This window comes from Marmota marmota, unplaced genomic scaffold, assembly GCF_001458135.2.
Source record: "Marmota marmota marmota unplaced genomic scaffold, marMar, whole genome shotgun sequence".
NCBI classification, from domain to species: domain Eukaryota; kingdom Metazoa; phylum Chordata; class Mammalia; order Rodentia; family Sciuridae; genus Marmota; species Marmota marmota.
In genome coordinates this window covers 10,447,270-10,455,490 of record NW_026000068.1, presented here as the reverse complement: position 1 = coordinate 10,455,490, position 8,221 = coordinate 10,447,270, and positions in this window count along the sequence as shown.

Here is an 8,221-nt window from a genome sequence, read left to right as displayed (position 1 = left end):
ATCAATAGAGTGAAATAAGGGGTAAAGTAGGGAATCCTATGAAAATAGAAGGGAGATCAGTGAAGTAGAGGAAGGAGATTGAAGGGGAGGCAGTAGGGTCAGGAGGAAGGAACTGGGAACGAAATTGACCAAATATGTAATGTGCAAATGTGAATATAACACAGTGAACCCCACCTTTACATATATCTAAAAGCACCAATTTAAGAAGTAACAAATGAATAGAAGGAAAACCAGTAGAGTAGAGGGAGGGAAACAGGAGAAGGGAGGAAGGAAGTGAAAGAGGAAGTACTGGGGGAAAAGATGGAAAACATATGTCTCATGTATGTATGCTGAAATGAATCCCACTATTATTGCTACCTATATTGCATTAATAAAAACAAGAAAATAAAATGATAAAATTTTTAAAATGGAGCAAAGATTGGAAGGTGGTGTGGTCAAGATGTCCATCACCCTCAAATTGTTCCATATCATCATGAAAATTTTGATTAAAATGCCAGTAGTTGCCCCACCCCATTTCTCTCTCTCAGCACTGGCAAACATATTCTCATAGATATAGACCTGGTGCCTAATACTAAACATATCTCTTTTCACCGCACTAAATGACAGATTGAGTTTCTGAACTCACTAGGGATAATAGATAGGAAGTGATGCAAAAAGTCATCATTTAATGTTCATAAGACCATACTCTTAAAAGAAAAATACAGTAGCTTGAGTCCCATATGCAATAATTTCCATAGAATATAACCATATTTCCAATCACATCCAAGATGGCTGTCTAGAAGACGGCTACAATCTGTGTTGCTCTGTGACCTGAGATTCAAGTAGTGGAAATACTGTTTCTCTGTAGTTTATTGGAGGATCTTTACATCTGCTCCTGCTTAGGAATCCTGGCTGCTGTTCCAGTGCAGGTCCCTAGGCCTCAGTGTCAGCACGGGACTCTCAGCCACTCAACCATGCAAGAACTCCAGCTGATATGCCTGAGCAGGACCACAAGCATCAGTACCCATACAGGACCCCTCACCTCCTACCCATGTAGAAATCCTGGCTGCTGCTCCCACATAGGACACCCAGCTGCCACTTCCATGTGGACCCCCATCTACCAGTATGAGGCTCCCCTGTTTGCCTCCATCTTGGGAAACTGCCACCACTGCCATCGTCCCACACCTGCAGGTGCCTGCACCGGGGAACACTGGTCAGGGTCTGGAGAGAGCCACCAGCCACAAAACTGCATGCCATAGAGGTGCATCTCTGAACATGCCACCCAATGCCACCACCCAGCCCAATGTGACCTGACACCCCATCTCTGAAAGCAGCTGCCTCCATCTTATGACACCTTTGTCACCATTTTTAGTTGGGGCAACTCTCAGCATTGGACATTGGCTGGGACCTAGTAGCAATATCAAGGAGAGGTATTAGAACCCTGCAGGGACACTATAATCCTATAGGGTAAAAACTGTAACAGCTTGGATCTTCAGTGCTAGAAGGGAAGACACATGGAAAAAAAAAAAAAAACAAGGGAAGAATGTGCCCCAAACAAACCAAGATACAACATGATTAGAATCCATGGCCAGTACAACAAAAGAAATTACAGAGAAAGAGTTCAAGATGTACATAATTAAAATGTTCTGTGAATTAAAAAGATGATATAAGAGAACAAATGCAGGCAGCAAACGATCATTTTGATAAAGAGCTACATAAGCAAGTATGGGAAGTAAAAGAATACTTCAATAAAGAGATAGAGGCTCTGAAAAAAAAACACCAAACAAACAGAAATTCTTGAAATGAAAGACATAATAAACTAAATTAAAAACTCAATAGAAAGCACCACCAATATTTTAGATCACTTGGAAGACAGAACTTCAGACAATGAAGACAAAATATTTAATTCAGAAAATTAAGTTGACCACACAGTGAAGATGGTAAAACATCATGAGTAGAATATTTCATAATCATGGAATAACATAAAAAGACCAAATTTAAGAATTATTAGGATAGAGGAAGGTATAGAGTTACAAACCAAAAAAAAAAAAAATAAATAAACAATTGATTCAATGAAAAAATATCAGAAAATATTCCAAACAAAGAATGAATTAGAAAATCAAATACAAGAGGCTTACAGGACATCAAATGTACAAAATCACAACAGACCTACACCAAGGCATACTATAATGAAAATGCCTAACATACAGAATAAGGAGAGAATTTTAAAAGCCACAGAGAAAAGAATCAAATTACATATAGGGGGAAACCAATAAGGATCTCTGCAGATTTTTCAACCCAGACCCTGAAAGCTAAAAGATGCTGAAATAACATATATCAAGCTATGAAAGAAAATGGATGCCAATCAAGAATCTTCTATACAGCAAAATTAAGCTTCATATTCAATGATGAAATAATGACCTTCCATGATAAACCAAAGCAAAAAGAATTTACAACTTGGAAGCCTGAACTACAGAACATCCTCAGCAAAATATTCCATAAGGAGGAAATGAAAAATAACAATGAAAATCAGCAAAGGCAGGTACTACACTAGAGGGAAAATCAATCAAAGGAGAAACCAAGTCAAGTTAAAAACCAAAAGTAAACAAAAATGCCCAGGAATACAAATAATGTCTCAATAATAACCCTGGATATTAATGGCTTGAACTCATCAATTAAAAGACATAGACTTGCAGATTGGATTTTTTTTAAAAAGACCCAACAAATCCTGCCCTCAAGAGATTCATTAGGTAGGAAAAGACATCCATAGATGGAGCTGAAAGATTGGGAAAAATCATACCACTCATATAGACTGCAGAAACAAGCAGGGGTTTCCATCCTCATATCAAATAAAGCAGACTTCAAGACAAAGTTAATCAAAAGGTTTAAAGAAGGATATTATATACTGCTTAAGGGAACCGTATATTAACAAGAACTAAAAATTATAAATATATATGCCCCAAACAATGGAACATCTATGTGCATCAAACAAACTCTTCTCAATTTTATGAGTGAAATAGACCACAACACAATAATTCTGGGGGACATTAATACATATCTTTCACCACTGAATAGATATATCAAACAAAAGCAAAACAAAGAAACTGTAGAGCTCAATAATTCAATCAATAACTTAGACTTAACTGACATATATAGAATATTTCATTCTTCAACAAGTTAATACACTTTCTTTTCAGCAGCACATGGATCCTTCTCTAAAATAGACCATATATTATGCCACAAAGCAACTTTAGAAAAGACAAAAAAGTAGAGATACTATCCTGCATTCCATCAGATCATAATGAAATGAAATTAGAAATAAATGATAAAATAAAAAAATAGAAACAAGTCCAATACCCAAAGAGTAAATAATATGCTATTGAATGAACAATGATTGCAGAAGACATCAAAGAGCACATTAAAAAATTCTTTGAGTAAATGAGAACACTTATACAACATATCAAAATCTATGGGACAATATGAAGACAGTACTAAGGAAAATTCACTGCATGGAATTCATTCTATAAAAGAAGAAAAAGTGAACAAACAAGTGCCCTTACATTTCATCTCAAAGTCCTAGAAAAAGAACAAATCAACACCAAAAGCAGTAGAAGACAGGAAAAATTAAAATCAGAGCTGAAATCAATGAAAATGAAACAAAAGAAACAATTGAAAAATTGACAAAACAAAAAGTTTGTTATTTGAAAAAATAAATAAAATTAATAAACCCTTAGCTATGTTAATGAAGAGAAGGAAAGATAAAACTCAAATTACTAACATCTGTCTGTGATGAAAAAGAAAATATTACAAGGAACACTAGAAATACAGAAGATAATTAGAAATTATTTTGAAAATCTGTACCCAAATGAAATAGAAAATATTAAAGACATCGACAAATTTCTAGAGTCATATGATTTGCCCAAACTGAATCAGGATGATATACACAAGTTAAAAAGATCAATTTTAAGCAACGAAATAGAAGACACCATCAAAAACTACCAACCAAGAAAAGCCCAGGACCAGACATATGCACAGGTGAGGTCTACAAGACCTTCAAAGAAAAAATAATACCAATACTCCTCAAATTATTCCATAAAATAGAAAAAGAGGGAACACTTCTAAACTCATTCTATGAGACTAATATCACCAATATCAAAGACACATCAAAGAAAAAAAACTTCAGACCAATATCTATAATGAACTCAGATGCAAAAATTCTCAATAAAATTCTGTCAATTCAAATAAAAAACATATCAAAAAGATAGGGTACAATGATCAAGTGGAGTTCATCCCAGGGATGCAAGATTGGTCAACATAAGAAAATCAATAAATGTAATTCATCACATCAAGAGACTTAAATATTATCTCAATAGATGCAGAAAAAGCATTCAAAAATACAGCACCTTTTCATGTTCAAAACACTAGAAAAACTAGGGATAACAGGAACATATCTCCACATTGCAATAGCTATCTATTCTAAGCCCAAGGCCAACATCATTCTAAATGGGGAAAAAAGTTAAAAGCATTCCCTCTAAAAACTGGAACAAGACAGGGATGCTTCCTTTACCACTTCTATTTAACATAGTTCTTGAAACTCTAGCCAGAGCAATTAGACAAATGAAAGAAATTGAAAGGATACAGATAGGAAAAGAAGAATTCAAAACTATTACTACTTGCCAATGACATGATTCTATGCCTACATGATCCACAAAATTCCATCAGAAAACATCTAGAACTAATAAATGAATTCAGCAATGTAGCAGGATATAAAATCAACACCCATTAATCAAATGCATTTCTGCACATCAGTGACAAATTCTCTGAAAGAGAAATTAGAAAAACAACCCCTTTAAAATAGCCTCAAAAATTAAAATACTTGGGAATCAACTTAATGTAAGGTGAAAGACCTCTAAAATAAAAATGCAGAATACTAAAGAAAGAAATTAAAGAGAACCTTAGAAGATGGGAAGTTCTCCCTTGTTAATGGATTTAGGCAGAATTAATATTGTCAAAATGACCATTCTACCAAAAAGCACTATACAAATTTAATGCAATTCCAATAAAAACCCCAATGACATTTCTCATAGAAATAGAGAAAAGCAATCATGAAATTTATCTGGAAAAAATAAAAGACCCAGTATAGCCAAAGGGATCCTTGACAAGACGAGTGAAGCAGATGGTATCACAATACCAGATCTTAACCTATACTACAGAGCAATAGTAACAAAAATGTCATGGTTTTGGCACCAAAATAGACTTGTGGACCTATGGTACAGAATAGAGGACACAGAGACTAATCCACATAAGTGCAGTTATCTCATACTAGACAAAGGTGCCAAAGACGTATATTGGAGAAAAGATAGCCTCTCCAACAAATGGTGCTGGAAAAACTGGAAAGCCACATGAAGAAAGTGAAATTAAACCCCTATCTCTCATCATGCACAAAACTCAACTCAAAAGTGGATCAAGGACCTAGGAATAAGACAAGAGACCCTGTGCCTAATAGAAGAAAAGGTAGGCTCAAATCTTCCTCTATAAGACTCCTATAGCACAAAAAAATAAGATCAAGCATCAATAAATGGGATGGATTCAAACTGAAAAGCTTCTTTTCAGAAAAAGAAATAATCAATAGGGTGAAGAGAGAGCTTACAGAATGGGAGCAAGTTTTTAGCACTTGCACATCAGATAGAGCACTAATCTCTAGGATGTATAAAGAACTAAAAAAAATTAACACCAAAAAAACAAGTAACCCAATTAATAAATGGGCCAAGGAAATGAACAGAAGATGATATACAATCAATCAACAAATATATGAAGAAATGTTCAACATCTCTAGCAATTAAATAATTGCAAATGAAAACTACTCTAACATTTCATCTCATTCCAGTCAGAATGGAAGCTATTAAGAATACAAAAACAGTAAGTGTTAGCAAGGATGTGGGGAAAAAGGCACACTCATACATTGCTGGTGGGACTGCAATCTGATGCAAGCAATCTGGAAAGCAGTATGGAGATTCCTTGGAAAACTTGGAATGGAACCACCATTTGACCCAGCTATCCCATTCCTCCGTCTAATCCCAAAGGACTTAAAAACAGCATGCTACATCAATGTTTATAGCAGCACAATTCACAATATCTAAATTGTGAAACAAACCTAGATGCCCTTCAGTAGATGAATGGATAAAGAAACTGTGGTATATATACACAATGGAATATTACTCAGCATTAAAAGAAAACAAAATCATGGCATTTTCAAGTACATGGATGGAGTTGGAGAATATCATGCTAAGTGAAGCAAGACAATTTCAAAAAAACAAAAACAAAACAAAACAAAGGGGGGTGTTTTTTCTGATATGTGGATGCTGATCCATAATGGTAGCGGGAGCATGGGAGGAATGAAAAAATTTTAGATAGGGCAAAGTAGTGGGAGAGAGAGGGATGGGGCATGGGTGTAGGAAAGATGGTGGAATGAAATTGGCATCATTACCCTAGGTACATGTATGAAGACACGAATGGTGTGAGTCTTCTTTTTGTACAACCACAGACATAAAAAATTGTGCTCTATATGTGCACTATGAATTGAAATGCATTCTGCTCTCATGTATAACAAATTAAAATAAATAAATAAACAAATAAACAAACAAACAAATAAATAAAAAATGTTCTGCCTGCCCTGCAGGGGAAACCACAGAAAAGGTATTGACATGGCTTGGAGAGGCTAAGGGGCCCAGTCAAACCCACAGAGACCCTGACCTAAGTGTGAAGCAGCCTTGGAGCCTCCAGGATGGCCCAGCTGCCAGCAGAAAACCACATTGGATACCATTTGATACCATGCGGAGATGAAAGATTTCTCATTCCAGCCAAGTTCAAATTCTTCACTCATAAAATCATGAGATAAAATTAAAAAATGGTTACTTAGGGCTGGGGATGTGGCTAAAGCGATAACGCACTCACCTGGCATGCATGGGGTGCTGGGTTTGGTCCTCAGCACTACATAAAAATAAAATAAAGATGTTGTATCCACCTAAAACTGAAAAATAAATATTAAAAAAATTCTCAATTCTTTCTCTCTCTTTAAAAAATGGTTACTTAAAGCTAATATATATATATATATATATATGTGTGTGTGTGTGTGTGTGTGTGTGTGTGTGTGTAATTCCTTCCTCCTAGCAGCTGCTATACACACACATTCACATATGCACATATGTATATTATACACACATCTCCGTATTATATATGTTATTAATTTGGGTTTTTTTGGTTTGGTTTGGTTGGCTTTTTGTGCCAGGATTGAACTCAGGGGCACTCAAACTCTGAGCCCCATCCCCAGCCCTATTTTATATTTTATTTAGAGAAAGGTCTCACTGAGTTGCTTTAGTGCCTCACCATTTCTGAGGGTGGCTTTGAACACACAATCCTCCTACCTCAGCTTCCCAAGCTATATATCATATATGTGATATGATATATATATAGCATATAATATACATATGCTATATTATATGTTATGAATAATATATATGATATATATACACACATATATAGCTATATATATATATATATAATACACACATACATACACACATACACATAATGTAGCTGTTGAATATTTGGGGCACGTATAGATCAATGTATTCTTATGAGGTAATACAAATTCATCTGCAGTTTATTTGTTATCAGTTTTGTTAGTCGGGTTCTGTGATTTTCAATTGATACAAGTCAAAGGATCTGTTTATAGTCAATCCATTCTATTTCGGAATGTCACGTCTCACATTGTGTATTCAGTAGACTCATATTTGTATTGTTTAATGCATAATAAGTAGGATTTCTGATGAGAGATCATTTATTTTTTCTCCAGGGCTTCACAATGTTTTTGCTTCTGTGAAAGCACTGTGAGTCAGATTTCTCTAGTTGGAACTTTGGACCTTCTGTCCATTATAATGACCACCATCACTCAGTTTGCCTCTGGCAAATATTGTTAAAACTTGACCTCTTCCACCCTAGAATATAATTATCATCATTAAAATAAGGGAGCCCCTAAGCAAGTACCTCCAGACCACACTCCTAGTTGAAAACAGAATAAGCACTATAATAACTTTTTTTCACCAATGTATTCCTCATTCTTAACAACTCAAGGATTCTATAAATGGACAGATATGAATGAGCAAGTGAGATACAAGTTATAAATTATGTGCAAGGATTTCATCTGAGGTCATTTCAACTTGTTATTCTAATTCTTTTCTCT